Source organism: Odocoileus virginianus, unplaced genomic scaffold, assembly GCF_023699985.2.
Source record: "Odocoileus virginianus isolate 20LAN1187 ecotype Illinois unplaced genomic scaffold, Ovbor_1.2 Unplaced_Scaffold_12, whole genome shotgun sequence".
Classification (NCBI taxonomy): domain Eukaryota; kingdom Metazoa; phylum Chordata; class Mammalia; order Artiodactyla; family Cervidae; genus Odocoileus; species Odocoileus virginianus.
Window position 1 is genome coordinate 1,989,208 of NW_027224274.1, and position 20,439 is coordinate 2,009,646.

Consider the following 20,439-nt stretch of genomic DNA (forward strand, 5'->3'; position numbering starts at 1 on the left):
CAAACAATCTCCTTTCATCCCTCAAACTTCTCAACATGGAGCACAAATGACTTCAGGGCAGAGCCTAGCCGAGGCCAGTCAGTATCTTGGAATACCATCCACAACAAGCCCTGAAACATCAGAGGAGAAATGCTGAAAAACCTGGACCCCATCTCCCCTCCCAGAATAGATGGTATCTGTCTAGGTCTCTCCCACCAAAGGAGACAGGACCCTTCAGTGGAAAGAATAAGCATTCTTCTTGGTATTAACTTCTGTTCCCTTAAGTCTCTAATATAACTGTGAAAATTTGTATCTGATGCTACCACAAGGCAAGCCAACCACCTCCAGGTCAGCCACTGGCATAATGTGGACCAGGTCCCACACCACGTTAGAACTTTGAGAACTAATGTTTGGATGCTAAAGTGCTGCATTGTTCCTCTTCCAGTGGACCATGTTGTACCAGAACTCTTCACTATGACCCATCCCTCTTCAATGGCCCTGCATGGCATGACTCATAGCTTCTCTGAATTACTCAAGTCCCTACATCACAAGGCTGTGATCCATGAAGCAGAGTCAGTTTTCATTCCAATCCCAAAGAAGGGCAATGCCAAAGAATGTTTAAACTACCATACAATTGCACTCATTTCACATACTAGCAAGGTTATGCTCAAAATCCTTCAAGTGAGGCTTCAGCAGTACATACACCGAGAAATTCCAGATGTACAAGCTGGGTTTTGAAGAGGCAGAGGAACCAGAGATCAAATTGCCAACATTCGTTGGATCATGGAGAAAGCAAGGGAGTTTCAGAAAAACATCTACTTCTGCTTCACTGACTATGCTAAAGCCTTTGACTGTGTGGATCACAACAAACTGGAAAATTCTTAAAGAGATGGGAATACCAGACCACTTTCATTGTCTCCTGAGAAACCTGCATGCAGGTCAAGAAGCAACAGTTAGAACTGGACATGGAACAATGGACTGGTTCAAAATTGGGAAAGGAGTATGACAAGGCTGTATATTGTCACCCTGCTTATTTAACTTATATGCAGAGTACATCATGTGAAATGCCAGGCTGGATGAATCACAAGCTGGAATCAAGATTGCCAGGAGAAATATCAATAACTCAGATATGCAGATGACACCACCCTAAGGACAGAAATCAAAGAGGAACTAAAGAGCTTATTTAACTTACATGCAGAGTACATCATGTGAAATGCTGGGCTGGATGAATCACAAGCTGGAATCAAGATTTCTAGGAGAAGTATGCAGAGATACCAATCTAATGGCAGAAGTGAAGAGGAACTAAAGTGAAGAGGAACTTAATTCCTCCAAGTGAAGAGAAACTAGAGTCTCTTGATGAAGGTAAAAGAGGAGAGTAAAAAAGTGGACTTGAAACTCAACATTCAAAAATCATGATCATGCCATCACTTCATGGCAAATATTAATAGAAGTGGAAGAAGTGGAAGCAGTGAGAGAATTTATTTTCTTGGGCTCCAAAATCACTGCAGACGGTGACTGTAGCCTTGAAATTAAAAGATGGTTGCTCCTTGGAAGGAAAGCAATGACAAATCCAATCGGCATATTAAAAAAGCAGAGACATTACCCTGCCGGCAAAGGTTCATATAGTCAAAGCTATGGCTTTTCCAGTAGTCATGTACAGATGTGAGAGTTGGACCATAAAGAAGACTGAGTGCCAAAGAACTGATACTTTCAAATTGTGGTGCTGGAGAAGACTCTTGAGAGTCCTTGGACAGCAAGAAGATCAAATCAGTCAATCCTAAAGGAAGTCAACCCTGAATATTCATTGGAAGGACTGACGCTGAAGCTGAAGTTCTAATACTCTTGCCACCTGATATGAAGAGCTGATTCTTTGGGAAAAACCCTGATGCTAGGAAAGATTGAGCATTGAAACGTGAAGGAGGTGGAAGAAGATGAGATGGTTAGCATCGTCAACTCAATAGACATGATTCTGAGCAAACTCTGGGAGATAGTGTAGAACAGAGGAGGCGCTGCAGTTCATGGGGTTGCAAAGAGTCGGACACGACTCAGCAACTGAACAACAGCTACTAAGTGCTGCTGACTAGGAAAGACTGATTTATTAACTCAACCAAAACAATGTAACGTACCACCCAGAAGTTCCCTGATGAAGAATATACAAAAGAAAACTGAAAAGTCAAGGATAGAAAGAAACTTTTTGCATTCATGAGGGCAAGGAGGGAAAAACATATGTTAAACATTTCTAGAATAAGACTTTCTCCTTAAATCCAGTAATTTAATACTATTCTTAGTATATTATTTATTAATGAATTTAGTCATAAGCAACAAAAAGCTATAATACAAAAATAGTTCAAAGGCTATGTTATATTCAGAGAAATTGTTTAAGAATCATACTTTGAACACAAAGAAAATTTATATTTTTTTTATTTTAATAAAAACAGTAGCTGATAATGAGAACTTGCCATGAACTACTGTTTGAAGCATCTTACATTAACTCCTTTAATTCTCTCAGGAACAATTTGAGGTACTTATTATCTTTATTTTATAGTAGGAGGTTAATATGTCCAAGATTGCACAACTAATAAATGATAGAAGTGAAATAAGAACTCAAGTGGTCTGGCCCCAATATCCACTAAACACATGGTAAACAAATACTTAAAATTGATCAATTGGATTAGGAGGTTGGGATTAACATATGTGTACTATTATATATAAAATAGATAACCAATAAGAACCTATTCTGGGGCTTCCTAGGTGGCATTAATGATAAAGAATCCATCTGCCAATGCAAGAGACATAAGAGATGAGGGTTCAATCCCTGGGTCCGGAAGATCCCTTGGACAAGGAAATGGCAATCGTTCCAATATTCTTGCCTGGAAAATCCCAAGGGCAGAGGAGGCTGACGGGCTGCAGTCAATGGGGTCACACGACTGAGTGACTGAGAATGCACGCACACAGGAGTCTATGGCATAGCACAGGAAACTATACTCAGTATCTTGTAATAACCTACATTTGAAAAGAATTGGAAAAATCGCTTTACTGTATGCCTGAAACTAACTCAACATTGTAAATCAACTATACCTCAGTAAAGATTAGAAAAAAAAATAAGTCTGTTCTATACATCTGAGTCTCTCTTTCTTTTTTTGCATATAGGGTTATCGTTACAGAGAGGGTGGGATGTTTCAAGAGAACAGCATCGAAACATGTATATCTAGGGTGAAACAGATCACCAGCCCAGGTTGGGTGCACGAGACAAGTGCTCGGGCCTGGTGCACTGGGAAGACCCAGAGGGATGGGGTGGAGAGGGAGGTGGGAGGGGGGACCGGGATGGGGAATACATGTAAATCCATGGCTAATTCATTTCAATGTATGACAAAAACCACTGCAATGTTGTAAAGTAATTAGCCTCCAACTAATAAAAATAAATGGAAAAAAAAAAAGAAGAAAAAAAAATAAATGTCATCAGTTTGAAAGGGCATCACAGTGCATGTGTCTGGATCAGTCATTTCTCCGTGCTCTCATCGCTTGGGATATTCGGATGTAAAGAGTCGGACACGACTGAGCGACTGAACTGAAGGTAGGGCCAAGAGTTCCGCATGTCCCTGACCCATCCCAGGAACTGCGGGAAAAACAGACGAAAGGCAAGTGAGCCCTAAGTCCTCAAGGGATAAAGTAACTTATAAATCCTAACAAAAAGCCACCACTGGGGGACAGCAGAAAGGAATCCTCTAGGAGAAGCACAGCCACTAGCGGTGCCCCTTCCCGGGGCACAAGAATTGAATCTGTGAAGCTGTTGAGGAGGTCACCAGCCAAGGACCATCATCATGCGTGGGCAGCTACTAAAGGTTCTGCTGGAGCTCTGAGGCTCTCTCTTGGGAAGGGACAGCGAGAGGGTCCCTTCTTGAATGAGCCTGTAGACAGTTCAGCAGCGCTGGGCTCACAACTGCTCTCCCCTTGCTCTCTCCCAACAACACAGGATTCTATCTCCACTTGAGAAAAAAGTTTATTATCATTCTCGAGGTGTGAGAGGAAACCCGTTGAAATGCCAAGTAAGACTGATTATTCATCTTTAAAAAAAAAAAGTTTTATTGGCATACAGTTGGTTTACAATTTTGTGTTAGTTTCAGGTGTTGGGCAAAGGGGATCAGTCATACATATTCACACACCGACTCTTTTTTTATTCTTTTCCCTTATAGGGCATTACAGAGTATTAAGTAGAGCTCCCTGTGCTACAGTAGGTCCTTATTAGTTATCTATCTTATATATAATAGTATGTATATGTCAATCCCAGGTTCCCAACTTATCCTTCCCCCGACAACAATGTTTGTTTTCTACATCTGTAACCATTTCTGTTTAGTAGATGAACTCATTTGTACACTTTTTTTTTCAAATTCCACATATAAGTGATATCATATGATATTTGTCTTTCTCCATCTGACGTACCATAATTTGAAAAGATCCAGGTACCCCATTGTTCATTGCAGCACTATTTACAATAGCCAGAACATGGAAGCAACCTAAATGTCCATCAACAGAGGAATGGATAAAGAAGATGTGGTACATATATACAGTGAAACACTACTCAACCATAGAAAGAGAGAGAAATAATGCCATTTGCAGCAACATGGGTAGACCTACAGACTGTTGGCTGTTACACTGAGTGATAACCCATCTTTAATCTATTGGACTGAAGTTCCCCTGTGGCCTCAGCATGTAATAGAGCTATAGTCTTCCTAAACAACATTTGCTTTCTCAGGCCAGCTCCAGAAGCCTGGAAAACATGTCTTGTCACCATGCCTGTTTGCGAGATAGTGCTGAGAAGGTCAGCCTGAAAGGTGGGGCTGGCACGTGGCCTTGGTCCTGTTCTGAAAATTGATAGAGGAGGTCTATGCCTTGCCTCTCCTTGGATGGAAAGCATTTAGGGTGCCTGAGTCAGCCAGGTGTGATGCCCTTCCTCTTTGACCTTTAGCTCCAAGAAACAGGAGTCAGTCCACACTGTATTAAAGTTACCTTCAGGAAAAAGAATCTTAAATCTATTGGAACTGCCACAATCCTACAGTCTTTGGCCACATGCCTGTTTCTTTAAATATGTATATTTTAACCTGTGCTTTTTACAAATCAAACACTATTAAACTATAGGGTAGAGAAAGGGGAAGAGGTGATGCTTATTTTCTAATGAAGAAGATGGGCACGTGCACACATAAGGGAAAGATGAACAGAATAACAAGTGGAAGTGGGGAGTGTATAACTAACTGGCCAAACTCTAGGTCAATCAGACACCCATGTTGAAGGGTGAATAAAACTGCTTAAAAAGAAACCCTACCTTCTCACCTCTCCAGACTGAGAGAAGGTTCTGGGTAAGGAGAAGAAACTAGGAATTATATGCCTGCTGCTGCTAAGTCACTTCAGTTGTGTCCGACTCTATGCTACCCCATAGACAGCAGCCCACCAGGCTTCCCCGTCCCTGGGATTCTCCAGGCAAGAACACTGGTGTGGGTTGCCATTTCCTTCTCCAATGCAGGAAAGTGAAAAGTGAGAGTGAAGTTGCTCAGTCGTGTCCTACTCTTCGAGACCCATGGACGGCAGCCTACCAGGCTCCTCTGTCCATGGGATTTTCCAGGCAAGAGTACTGGAGTGGGGTGCCATTGCCTTCTCCAAGGAATTATATAAACATTGTTAAATTCCTGGCTAGAGCCCAGGACACAGGAGGGCCTGGCTGGGACAATCTTCATCCTCGTTGACTAGGGAAAGGAGCTCTTGGACCCACTGAAGGATGCATTTATGTTTTATTTCAGGTACATGTCTCTCTGATGGTGGGAAGTGAGAGGGGAGACCAATGCACTGTTACTTTGTTTTCATTCCTGTTCCAGGAAGAGGGCATTGGAAAGTGAACACATAGCTGGTGGTATTTCCCTTGGGAAATGCCCTGCAGGGTAGCCTTAGTAGAGCATATGGTCTCAGAGAGCACTGGTCTGAAGTCCAACTTGTGGAATCTGTGCTCCCTGAGATAATTGTTTTGCTTGTCCCATACTGATGCCTCCTGACTTGCCTCCCAGACCAGGGCAAATGCCTGCCTCCTCCTCTGGATGCATCTCTCAGGAGTCATGACAACTGGAAGGGGTCTGAGGGAGACAGGAAGATGACACCAGCAACCCGCTGCCTGTTCGAGGTGAAAAAGGAAGATATATCATACTGGACAGTCTCTGAGCTTTCTGAGTACAAAAACTCTCTGGCAGCTTCTGATTGATCAGAGGCATCCCCAGAGACTCTAGCCACAGCTGAAAATCACTGTGTCAAAGGATTTTATAGTGTTTGATGGAACCACCATGATTTTATGCACCATGCTTTCTGCTTGGTGCAATCTATTACAAAAGCAGCTAAGTATATCATTCTGCTAAACATGGGGCCTGATTGCAAGGGGCGTTCAACTAATACGTGGATACATCTCAGCTCCACAGCCTGTAAAGTGTGCTGCTGTTTACCTGCACAGTTACTGCTCCAGGATCAATATTGTAGGCAAGGGGAATAGTATTCCCACTAGCTATTCCAAGAAACTTGCAAGAAGGGAAAATTTTAAGAGGCAAGCGAGATGCTCTGTCTCTGTTACAAAGTGCTAATGACAGTGTGCCCAGGCAGTAACCATTGCTTTTAAACATTTAGTAACTCTTTTATCCTATGGGAGAAAGTTTTGGTGACTCATTGGGCTGGGCCTAGGGAAAGCTGAACTGGAGCAAGATTCTTTTTATTTGCCCATTTGTTTTTCTTTTTTCATTCAGTCATTAATTACTGAGTATTAAGAACCATTCTAGACATTGTGAACAAAAAGAAAATAAGACCAGACCTCTTCTTTTAGCATCAGCATCACTGTTTTGGGGGAGAGGATAGAGGAGCACATAAACCATTACGATAACAGATTTAGAAGCTCACATGTGTGTGGAGCTCTCCACGCCTAATTTCATTTTATATTCATAAGAAGTGCCCAAGGTAGATCGGAAAATTATTGTGTCAGAGCCCATCAGACAAAGACCACAGGGAAAACACTTGTAGTGAATAAAGCTGGGTTTTTATTTGCTACAGCAAGGATATTATATACCATGGGGATCTGTGGGGTGTCTCAAAAGACAGGAAAGATCCTTTTACGGTGTGGGAGCTTGAGTTAGCCATGAAATGGGCTTGGTAGGAATCAATTAGAAATTTACTGGAAGAGTCCATGGCCTTTTAGAACACATGGGTCCATTCAGAGTCACTGTTAAATCAGTTTGTCTGTGGCCTTCACTTGGACTCAAGGATTGGAATACGGTGGTGTGAAAGAGTGGAAGCTTAGCTAGTTTGTGATGAATATCATGGTTTTGATTTGGTACAACTTATCTGTTTTGCCAAATATAGTGCAGTTCATTGTGAGAAATTGTGGCTTCTTTTTCAATTCGTAGTACCCTCTCTCCACAGTCTAGCTGCCAGGGGGCAGCCTTTGCTCTTTATCAATTGTTACTATAATTTCAGTTTTACCAGTGAAGATACTAAGAAGCAGAATGCACCAAAGTGTATATCATCAGAAGTTCCGCAGAGGCACAGTCAAACCTAGGTCTCCTGACTTCTAAAAGAGGCTCATAACTGCCCTACCTTGACCCAGGAAATTTGTTCAAATTGGAACTTCTCTCTTGCTCTAAACTTATTTACATGCCTTTTTTCCTTATCTCCCCACATAATGACTGGCAACTGGAATTACAAACATATAGTATCGTGACTGAGTGTGGTCCTTGGGAGTAAACTGTCCAGCTTCGAAACCTGGGTCTATCTTTTACTGGGTGAGTGGCCTGAGGCAGGATACCAACCTCTGTGCACCCTGATATTCCCTCAACTTGAAAATGGGGATAATATGGATATCTCCCTCATAGGGTTATTACAAGAATTAAAAGGAGATAATGTACCTGAAGTGCTTAGATAATGTACCTAATGTACAGAAAGTGCCTGATTAAAAAGTTGTTACTATTATTATCTTGTCATCTCTCTTTAATATCTAGTCCAGGGCCCTAAAAATCTACAGCTCCTCAAATTTTAGTGTGAGATCTGGAGGTCTTGTTAAAATGAAGATTCTAATTCTGTAAGTCCACAATGAGACCTGAGATTCTGTGAAATTTTGTGTTTCCGGGGAGCTCCTGGGTAATGCCTGTTGGGACCACACTTTAAACAGCAAGTAGTTGTCGGTGTGTGATTTCTTCTGCATCAGTGTTTCTTGAATCTTAAAAAATAACTGAAATGCATTCTTGGCCTGCCCTCCCCAGACCTCTGTATCAAACAGTCTGGGATAGGACCAGCAGTCTGTGTTTGAATAAACCCTCCAGGGGATTCTGATGTTCACTAATACTGGAGAGTTATTGGCATGGAGGAGAGGGTAACATACCAGTCGAATTGCTTTCAGGGTTTGCCATTTAACTGTTGTGTGCCCTTAGAAAAGTCACTTAGTCTCTCTTAGCTTAGCATGAAACCCCTAAATAGTTTATTCTATGCCTAGAAGGTAACCAAAGCTAGGCAGTGCTTCACCTCCTTGGACTCCCAAATCCACGCTTCTCTACTGCTCTTGTGAAAAGAAGCAAATTACAAGTACTCAGGTCAGAAAGGTGTATTGACTATAATAAGATGATGTAAAAACATTGGGAAACTAGCATATAATACATAATTAACAAGAGCTCAAAATATATTAATGAATCATTAAATGAAGATGTGAATTATTATGCATATAACATAACATTGAAAAGTCCAAATCATTTCTTTATAAAAAAAATCATTTTTTATTAGGTATGCATCCAAGTCTCCTTACTAGCTAAGACTTTTTCTATCAGAAGTGGGTGTCTGATCATGACAGCTTAATGAAGAGCTAAGGTATTTTATTTTAGCACTATTAATAAATCAAGGAGGAAAGCAAGCACCCAGATAAAATTGCCCATTCATTCCAAGATGCAAGTACCTTTCATATGAATATTGCCCCAGCGTTTAAATTCTGTTACACAGTTAGGAATTAGCTAAGACACCCAAAGTTGACTGAGGCAGCCATTCTTACCTTAATATCTGGCCCTTCCAACCACACTGGATGTTTATGTGTGAGGCTTTTTATCTGGCTCTATCAATACACTTGCCAGCTGGAACAGTCTATAATTAGTCAGACTTACTTTTGATTATGACTCAGTCACTCCCACCTCAATCAAGAAATATTGAGAATGATGATAAGAGCTTTATTTTCTTGTGTGTGTTCACCAAATCTAAAAAAAAAAATGCAGTAATTATTACTGAAAGCCTACTAAGTTCAAGATATAGTGGTAGTTGCTGAAACTTTCTATATATCTTGCTGTTGCCATAAAACTATCTATAAGGCCCGAAGTAGGTACCTCCCAGGCAAATTGCATCTCTCACATTTGAGAATAATTTTCAAATATAGCCATCTCAGGAAACTTTAACTAACTAAGACAAATCTACTAGTCCCAGCAGAAGCAGAATATGATGTGGAGATGACCTTGAATCAATCAACAGAAGACCTGAGTTATCATCTCAAGTCTATTACTAACCAGCTCCATGATCTTGCTTCTGCCATTTGGCCTTTAAGCCTCACTTCAGTTTTTGGCAAAGTGTGACTTTTGAGATGACCTCCATTTCTAACATTCTCTTTGGTGCTCATATACACACCCGGGTGAATGTAGCTATGCATTGTTCCTATGTCACTTTTCCATGTACTTGCTTACCTTTTCTTCTTTCCCATCACTTACACTAGATGTAAAAATTTTTAGGGTAGATGGTACTACCCATGCTGCTTTTGAAACATCCTCCACAGGACATGGCCTCAGGGAGATTTCACTCTATATAGCTAGCACCTGGCCAACAGTCTCTTTCCATTTCTAAACAACACAAGAAAACATTTGCTCCTACAAGCATTTTCTCTCTTTGCTTTATGGCTGATCTTACTAGTCTAATGGATCTGTATTACTGACTCGTTATGAGGTGAGAAAGACTCAGGATTGTCCTGCCACCATTTTCAGAGAAAAGCTTCAATCCCACTGACAGACCTATTCTTCAGTGGGAAAGAACTTGGGAGGAAAACCTGCACTGTGCCCCATCTCAGAAAACATGTTCACTCCTTGTTGACAGAGCTGATTGTTGGAGATATCACTCACATCAAAACTAGTGCCCCTCTGTGGAATCACAGCGTGTCTGTCACAGAGATTCTCATGTAGCCTCCTTCCTCAGAAGAAAACCAAAGCTTTGAGATAAGAAGAGGTATGCCTAGGGTCATCTATCTGGCATGGCATGGCATGGCATGGCATGGCATGGCAGGGCATGGCAATTAGGAACTATCCACCCCTCCCTTCCACTCCTAGTAATCTAGGAGTTTGAATTCCAAACCCAGAGAGAAAATGTGGAAATATTAGAGACTTCATGCAAGGACAGTTGTTTGAAGAGCTTTAGTCCAGGGTATCTGTACTAGGAAGCTGTTGCATTGTGTTACAAGGTTGTCAACCTAGAAAATTATCAGACGCAAATGCTGAATTCTGATGTGGACAGGTGCCATGGAGAGTGCCCAGGGAAAGCTGTCAAAATATAATATGCTGCAGAAATGTTATGCACAATAGAATATTCTGACTCTTTATGTGCACTCACAGCAGAGAAATATTATAGCCTTGGAGGTCTAGAAGCTGAACATGAGTCAGCAGCACAGTGATCCTGTTTAATAAAGCAAGAATGGAATTCGGAAGCAGAGGCATAGAACATTAAACTCAGCACATTTGAGGGCTCTCGCTCTCTTTTGTTATCCTCTAATTGTATCTTGTATCTAAATCTTGTCTCCCCAATGAGATTAAAGGCTCCCAAAGGATTCGATTCATCCCTTGTATCTTTTCACCACTAGCAAGAAAATATATGTTGACGAAGAGAATTTAGACCCTTAGGAGAGCACTGGTAGAGTTCAGACTTTCTATAATTCCAGAAGGAATTTGTTTAAATGACATGGATGTAGAAAAATTAAAATTAAAAGGGTTGGCTTAACATAAGACCACGAGAGAGGTGATCGAGGGGACAGATAGTGACAGTGGTAGCTGTCATTTGCTGAGTGTCTGTTAAGCCATAGGCATTGAATCTCACTTACATTAACATCTAATCCTTACAATGACCCTGCAGGTTAGGTTTTAGTAACCCCATATCATAGTTAAGAAAATTAAGACTCAGAGAACTTAAGTGACCCTGCTTACAATCATGAAGCTACTGAGTAACTGAGTTAGAACACAGAAACCTCAGTGAGGTACCATTACAGGCCAGTCAGATGGCTGCTATCCAAAAGTCTACAAGCAATAAATGCTGGAGAGGGTGTGGAGAAAAGGGAATCCTCTTACACTGTTGGTGGGAATGCAAACTTGTACAGCCACTATGGAGAACAGTATGGAGATTCCTTAAAAAACTGGAAATAGAACTGCCATATGACCCAGCAATCCCACTTCTGGGCATTCACACCAAGGAAACCAGATCTGAAAGAGACCCGGGTATCCCAGTGTTCATCACAGCACTGTTTATAATAGCCAGGACATGGAAGCAACCTAGATGCCCATCAGCAGACGAATGGATAAGGAAGCTGTGGGACATATACACCATGCAATATTACTCAGCCATTAAAAAGAATTCATTTGAATCAGTTCTAATGAGATGGATGAAACTGGAGCCCATTATACAGAGTGAAGTAAGCCAGAAAGAAAAACACCAATACAGTATACTAAGGCATATATATGGAATTTAGAAAGATGGTAACGATAACCCTATATGCAAGACAGAAAAAGAGACACAGATGTATAGAACAGACTTTTGGACTCTATGGGAGAAGGCGAGGGTGGGATGATCTGAGAGAACAGCATCGAAACATGTATATTATCAAGTGTGAAACAGATTGCCAGTCCAGGTTGGATGCATGAGACAAGTGCTCAGGGCTGGTGCACTGGGATGACCCAGAGGGATGGGATGGGGAGGGAGGCAGGAGGGGGGATCGGGATGGGGAACACATGTAAATCCATGTTAATGTATGGCAATGTATGGCAAAACCCACTACAATATTGTAAAGTAATTAGCCTCCAACTAATAAAAATAATTGGGGAAAAAAAAAAAGATCCAGCACAGCCAAATAAATAAGTAAATATTTTTTAAAATATAAACTGCATTATGTGATAAAAGCTGATTATATCAATGGTATTTTGATAGAGCCATAATAAATTATAATACTAATTTTTAACAACAACCACCACAAAAAAAGAACACAGAACTGCCTGGCCCTGAATTCCATAGGCCTGTATGTCATTCAAAGCATGGAGAATATGTGTATCCCGTCTGTGCTTGCACAGAGAAAGAAACCTTAACATAACAAGAGGATCTTTGACCTTGTGGGAGTAATATCTTTCTGGCTAGGAGGATGGTCATGGAGAACCCCCACCAACCCAGCCTCACAAAGGTTGAGGTCAAGTTGTGGGCATGTGGGGTTGGTGCAGAAAGACCCATGGTAACTGGTGCTCAGACAGCTATCTGAAGTCCTAGAGGCAAATGAAGATGCAAGTCCCAGCTGATCTGGAGACGGGTCAATTTCATCTCTATGTGTGTTCCTCCCACGTCCGTTTGGCTGACTCATCCAGCTGCTCTCTGTGAAGAAACTCAATCACTGTCCTTGTCACAATGAAATAAGACATCTCGAAATACACTTCTCTACTACAAGTTGCAGAGAGAAACAAGCAAGAAATGATTCCTGTTATAGGAAAAGAGTAAAGAGAAATAGAACAAAATATTAAGTATTGGACATAGAGTTGTTTTTTACTTCCCCTATATTTTCCTGAATTTTCTAGATTTTCAAAATAAAAATGCTCTTTTTTGGTAACTAGACAGAATATTACACACATTTAAAATAAAAATGGAATAATAATACACAAATTTAGAAATAAGGAAATTAACCACAAGAGTTTTTTTTTTTTGGAAAATGCAAACAATGATTGCTTCTGCTGAATTATCATCTTTTCTAGTGTTCCCACTGCTGAATAATCTTCATAATTTAATCCCATTCTTGAGATCATAAACATCTTTTTTCCACGACATAAATTATAACCACAAACATAAAATTAAACTTTGAAAAATTAAAATGAAAAATATATAAATAATTTTTTTAATGTCCACAAAATATACAAACTGTAAAGTTGACTAACACAGCAGTAGCTTCGGAATACACAAACAGGCAGTAAACACACTGGTGGTCACAGAGGTAATGTATCAGGCAAAGGTGCTTCCGGCCTGGAGAAATTCGAGCCATGCTAGCTAGAATCCTGGAACGTGCAGGAAAGTAGCGGAGGGTTCCATTTTACTGTGGTGCTGGGAACTCAGGGCAGAAATGTCTTACCTCTAAACTATCAACATGAAGAAGAGAATAACTCTCCAGGCAAGGAGACAAGCTGACAGCCAAAGCAGAGAGTTTAGGCTTCCCTTGTTTATCTCAGTGCAGCTGTGTGTGTCTGGTCCCAGAAATATCTTTTCAGATAGAACCATTCTGTCATTCAAATCAAGATGTCCTGGAAGATGTTCTAGAGATTTAATAGATGCCCCTCTGAACCAACAGACATGCGGAAAGTCTGATGAGGCAACTCTGTAGTGGGTTCTCTGAGATGGAGAGATAAGCAGTCATAAAATCACTGTCTAGACTTGTCACTGAACAGTGTTTTAGAGTTGAATTTCTCAAACTTCGTGCTCATAGGAATCACTTGGAAATATTAAAATACACATTCTGATTCTGTAGATGGGATTCTGTGTTTCCATCAAGCTTCTAAAAGATGCTGATGCTGATGATCTGAGGACCACATTTTGAGCAGTTAGGCACTTGAGAACATCTAACCATCAAATAACAAATATGTTTCTCCTTTTTTCCCCCCTGTTTTTGGCTGCACTGCATGGCATGTGGGATCTTGTCCCCTGACCAGGGATTGAACTTGTGCCCCCTGCAGTGGAAACTTGGTGTCTTAATCACTGACTGCCAGGAAAGTCTCAAGTGTGTTTCTTCTTGAGTGTCCATTTTGGATTAAGATTGATTAATTGCGGAGGTGGAATCTGGTTTTGAGAAAGATTGTAAAGTATGTGAAGCAACTTCAAGACCCAGAAGAAAAGTTGTCTAATCAGTTAATGTTGTCTGGTATGTGGAAGAAAGGGTAACATTTCGTTATCCTTGAGTTATTTCTGTGTTCTCATTCCTAGAATAATTGACTTAGACATCCTCCTGCAATAAGTATGGTTCGACCAGATATTTTCTGAAGGGCTAACTAGAAGTAGCTGTGATGCAGTGAAAAGAGCACTTACCTTGGAGCCAAAGATTTTACCTATGACTCCCAGTTAGTCTTTCTGAGTCTCTCAGAGCCTCACTTTCTTACTCTGTAAAATGGGGATAATAAAATGTACCTGAGAGGGTGTCAAGAAGATTCAGTTTAATTAGAGACAGTGTGAACTCCGTGAGAAGAGAGGCCTGGTGCGCTACCCTCCGTGGGGTCGTAAAGAGTTGGACATGATTAGGAGACTGAACAACAACAAACTCCATGAAACCACACAAATAAAAAGAAGTATTATGTTATATTCTGTGATTTACTGAGTAGTGACTTGGTGTGCCTGGCAGTACCAGAGTTGAAAAAACAAATAATGAAAACTATGGCATACAATATGATTTTTGCAGTCTAGTCCAAGAGATGGAGAATGTGCAGGGAGAAGTTATGGATATTGGTGCTAAAAAAACATGGTATGAACTAGGGTGGTGTTCAGTAGCCAAGTCATGTCTGACTCTTTGTGACCCCATGAACTGCAGCACGCCAGGCTTCTCTGTCCCTCACCATCTCCTGGAGTTTTCCCAAGTTCATGTCCATTGAATCCACTGATGCCATCCAACCATCTCATCCTCTGTCAACCTCTTCTCCCTCTGCCTTCAATCTTTCCCAGCATCAGGGTCTTTTCCAATGAGTAGACTGTTCTCAGCGGGTGGTCAAAGTATTGGAGCCTCAGCTTTAACATCAGACCTTCCAATGAATATTCAGGGTTGATTTTCTTTAGGATTGACTGGTTTGAACTCCTTGTTGTCCAAGGGACTCTCGAGAGTCTTCTCCAGCACCACAATTTGAAAGCAGATATTCTTTGGCACTCTGCCTACTTTATTATCCAGCTCTCACATCTGTATATGACTATCAGAGAGACCCTTAGGATTATTGTATCCAAGAGATAACACATGCAAAACATTTAGCATAGTGTGAGCCATAGGGAAACAATTCAACAAATGTTAGAGATTATAATGCTGATGATGATGAAAAAAGAGGAGAAGTTGAAGCTCCAATATATGAAATAATTTGCTGAAGTTTTTACAGATCCATAATTCAAACACAGGTCAGCCAGTTTCTAAAGCCCACACTCTTTGTACTATACTGCTATGCTTCTGGGGAAGGTCATTTAATTCAGTTTAATAAGGGCTTATTAGGTATTTGCTCCAAACAACTTGAATATTATGTTCTGTCCCTATAAGTCTCTGTGGTGAAGGCTCATTCATTTAAAAATAATGCAAGAAAATCCAATCTATCTCAAGTATAACATGTATTAAGGAAGTATCTATCAGTTAATGTAACCGATTGCAGATGGGTTAGAATAAGAGTGGCATTGGCGATCAATAGGTTCAGAGATTCTAATGTCATCAGGTTGATTTCTTTCTTCTCTCTCTCTTTCTCTCCTCTTGCCCTAGTTATTGGTTCCCCTTCATGCCACTTCTCTCACACGTGCTTTTCTGTGCTTTATGTTTTCAGGCTTGTTGTCCCAGAAGTCCAAGCTCGCCTCATTCCTCCAGGCTTACATCCTCATATCAAGCTCTTCAGTTCAACACCAGCTAGAAAATTCCCAGGAGTTTGGTTGGCCAGGCATGGGCCACATTCTCATGGCTCACACTACAGAGCTGGGTGGTAATTGGCAGCCCCCCATTAGAATCGTGTGGTTGAAGGAGTAAGAGTAGTTGACCAGTTGAGATTTGGAGAATGTTCCCAAAAACATTGGAGCTTCACGCAGAGAGAACAACAAATGACAATGACAAAAGTAAAATAAATAAGCAGCAAGATATATGGTACAACAGAAAAATATTGCCATTATTTTGTCATAACTTTAAATGGTGTATAATGTATAAAAACATTGAATCATTATGTTGTACACTGGCAACGAATATAATGTTGTAAATCAACTAAACTCAAATTTTTTAAAGTAAATTATAGCATAGCTACTCAATTGGGCTATTATGCAGCCATTTTAAAGTATGTTTAAATTTTAATATGATCATGAGAAAATGTTTTCACCATGATAATAGATTAAGAAAAACAGAATAGTCAATTGTATGAACATAACTATGAAAAAGCATGAAACAAAAATTTTTCATAGAGAAAAGACAAGGGAAAAAAAAAAAAAAACCAACCCTGCACCAAATGTGAATACTATTTATCTTTGGGTTGTGTGACAATTAATGATTTTTCTTTCACCTATAATCTCTGTTATTGGAAGGACTGATGTTGAAGCTGAAACTCCAATACTTTGGCCACTTGATGCGAAGGGCTGGCTCATTGGAAAAGACACTGATGCTGGGAAAGATTGAGGGCAGGAGGAGAAGGGTATGACAGAGGATGAGATGGTTGGACGGCATGGGTTTGGGTGGACTCCGGGAGTTGGTGATGGACAGGGAGGCCTGGCGTGCTGCGGTTCATGGGGTTGCAAAGAGTCGGACACGACTGAGCGACTGAACTGAACTGAACTGATATTCTCTGTTTTGTTATTGTTTCTGTTATGGTAGTAATTTATATTTGGCCCCAAAATTTTTTTCTTTTTAAATTACTTTATTTTTATCAAGATAGTACCCAAGTGCCTAAAAGCAGCAGTTCTTTACCTGCTGACACCAATATCCATGACCCTGTCATTTCCACTGTCCACATCAGCCCCTTTCAACCCTCATGCTGTCTCTTCTAAACAGAATTTTAATATGCTAAATAGCATATTTAGTAATATGCTTATATGTCTATGTCTTGGTTTATCCAGTTTAGAATATATGTCTTCATTTCTTTTCCTAGTATTTGAAGATACAACACTTGAAAAATATTTGAACATATGAATGAACACTTCTTCCCACTATTGTTCCTAAATAATTAAAATTAACATCTAGGTAGAAAGAGATTGCATGATGAAGATGATGTAAACCCACTGTTTAGCCAAGCACGGTCCCTTTTTCTTGCTTTCCTCACTTTTTCCTCTGAAATATTCTCAAGTAGTTTCTTAAATGATGCTTGAGGATTAACACTTAGAGTCTTTCTGTTTCTAAAGATATCTTCTACTTTCATCCTTGATGAATAGTTTGGCCAGATTTAGAATTCTAGACTGAAAGTTGTTGAAGGGCTTCCCTCAGTGATATCCAGAATCTAGTGCTATCAATACTACCAAAAAACCCAGTGCCATTCTTGACTTTAGAACCCATACTCTCCCTCTCTTTAGAAGCTTCTCTTTCTCTAATGTCCTAATATTTTAAAATTATACATCTTTTCCCCCTGTTAATTATGTTGGCATTTACTAAGCCCATTCAAACCAAAGATGCATGACCTTCAATTCTGAGAAATTTTCATATTTCTCAGATATTTTCTTTCATTTTTCTCTGCTGTCTCCTCTAGAAATCTTAGGATGATAGAAGATATTTTGAGTCAGTCTTACAAGTTTATTTGTCCTTTTTTCTGCTATGTCCCATTTCTTCCATGTTTTATAATTCTTTTTGGCATATTTCTAAAAGGGTTCTTCTACTGACTTAATTTTTTTATTATATTTAATTTCTAGAAGCTCATGCTGTTTTTCTGTTCTCTTATCATAGTATCCTGTATTTGATTTGTGATTACAGCATCTTTTCTTACGAAATGGCAACCCACTCCAGTACTCTTGCCTGGAAATTTCCATGGACGGAGAAGCCTGGTAGGACACAGTCCATGCGGACACGACGAGCGACTTCACTTTCACTTTCTTATGTCTGTAAGAATACTCCCTGGTTTTGTTTGGTGACATTTTTCTGTTCCCTGGAGGACTTTATTTTCTCCAGGAAGGTTTTTTTTTTTTCCTTCCTTGTTTACTGTTGTTGTTCCCGGCTCCTTCTTTTATGCTGAAAGTGAGAGTGAAAAGTGAAGTGAAGTTGCTCAGTCGCGTCAGACTCTTTGCGACCCCATGGACTGTATCCTACCAGGCTCCTCTGTCCATGGAATTTTCCAGGCAAGCATACTGGAGTGGGTTGCCATTGCCTTCTCCAGGGGATCTTCCCTACCCAGGGATCGAACGTGGGTCTCCCGCATTGCAGGCAGATGCTTTACTGTCTGAAAGCTTTGCTCAAATACCTGATGATCCTTTATCTTATGTTCATATTTAATTTAGGGATAGAGGTGATTGTCAGCTGTTGAGTAGGCTAAACAAGGAGTGAGGCAGGCTTTTTACTAGGAGCTTCCAAAGGTCAGTATGTCGAGGTCTTGTCTACAGCGAAGAATTTTTCCATTTCCTGCCTAGGGAAAGTGAACAGAGAAGGATAATTAGCCAAGGCTCAGCATTTTCTGGGGAGAATGAGGAAATGGTGCTGAGGATCCCTTGGTTCAACAGACTTACTCTTCCGGTTTTTAGACCCCACCCTTCTTCTTGGGAACCCCTACTTCCTTGGGGGAGGGGCAGAGTAGAGGAGACGAAGTTACTTGGCCATACAACGTTGATAAGAGAATTAGAGGTGAGCCCTAACCTCCCTGTAAAATATCTTTCAACCCTTCATCCTCTCTTGGACACTGAAAAGCCCAGCCTTTTACCGTATTGAGTCTTTCTGGAGTATCTGTTACGTGGATGGGTCTCCTTCTCATCAGACTCCCTCTTTATAGGCACTTGAGTATTATTCACCCTGCTTGGTCAGTGAGTGGTCCTCCATCTGCTTTCTAGTTCTGAAAATTTGTTGATTTCTGTTCTTTTGTTCCTACTAGGTTAATCCCTTAAAAAAAAAAAAAAAAAAACGGAAGTCATTTCACAATCACTCTGGTGGACTTTCTAGAAAGGATAAAAAGAAATGCAGTCAACTTACCTGATTAATTTGAAGTCTCACTTCCTTTCTTTGTTTTTAGCTTTTTAAAATAAACATGCACATTGTGTTTATAATGGAGCAAATACACTTTTAATTTTTAAGTGGATAATTAAAAATCAAGAAGGAAAAAGAAAGACTGAAAACTAGCTAGAAAATTGTCAACGGTGTTTATATGATATGAGGTTTACATTTTAGAAGCTTACAAGTGTCCCTTAAACATGAAACGGTGCTCAGTGCTACTTATAAGAGGAGCACTGCAATTAAAACTATAGCTAGATATATTTTTTCATCATTTTATCACTCTAAATATCTCACCAATATATAAGAGAGTAACAACAATTGACAGGGATGTGAATTCACTGGAACCCTCATACATTGCTATAAAAATGTAAAATGTTGCAGTTACTTTGTAAAATACTTTGGTAGTTTCTTACAATGTTAAACATAAATTAATCATATGACCTAGAAATTGTATTCACAGAAAACTACTCAAGAGAAATAAAAACATATGTCTACACAAAGACATATATGAAGGTTCATAGTAGCACTGTTTGTAATAGCCAAAAAGGGGAACAAACGAAAGATTCCTCAATTGGTGAATGGATAAACCAAATGTGATATATCCATGCAATGGAATACTCTTCAAAAATAAAAAGGAGAAAATTACCAATAAGTGCTGCAACATGGACTAATCTCAAAAATGTTATGCTTAGTGAGAGAATCTAGACACAAGAAACAACACATTTACATAATTCCATTTATATGAAAATGTCAGAGAGGTCAAATCTATAGAGACAAAAAATAGATTAATATTTGCCTGAGGCTGGGAGTGAGAATGGAAAGTGACTGTGCATGGGCATGCCATATCCTTTTTAGGGTGGTGGCAATGTTTAATATTAGGTTGTGGAAAGAGTTGCACAACACTGAAAATTCACTTTAAAATCATTGAATTGTGCATATGAAATAATTGAATTTTATGGTATACAAATAAGACCTCAATTAAAGCTATAGGAGGAAGGAAAGAAAGAAAGAAGTGAGGGGAGAAGGGGAGAGAAAAGCTCCTGGGTTTGACTCTAAAAGGTCAAGAATCCAACCACAAAGTCACCATAAATCTAAAGTCTCTGGTTTGAGAGGAAACAAAGAATTAAACAGAAAGAAAAAGAGTGTGAGATATGCAAATTCCAAGGTTTCAGAGAGGAGAAAGTCTTGAGTATTTCTTGCTTGGATCCACAGGGAATGGATTTATTTAAAATAAAATATAAAACAGACTCTCGTTTGGCTAAATTATAGCAACACAGTAGAATATGCATAATTCAGATTAA

The 20,439-nt window shown here is 39.9% G+C and overlaps 1 long non-coding RNA gene across 1 annotated transcript; it reads right to left on the minus strand.

The window, feature by feature from the left end:
- Positions 1–11,951: 11,951 nt before the first annotated feature.
- LOC139033497 (uncharacterized) lies at positions 11,952–19,021 on the minus strand. The gene is made up of 3 exons (XR_011486049.1): positions 18,852–19,021; positions 18,399–18,560; positions 11,952–12,739 (listed from the first exon to the last, which is right to left on the minus strand). It is a non-coding gene; the product is annotated as an uncharacterized lncRNA (long non-coding RNA).
- Between the last annotated feature and the right edge of the window lie 1,418 nt (positions 19,022–20,439).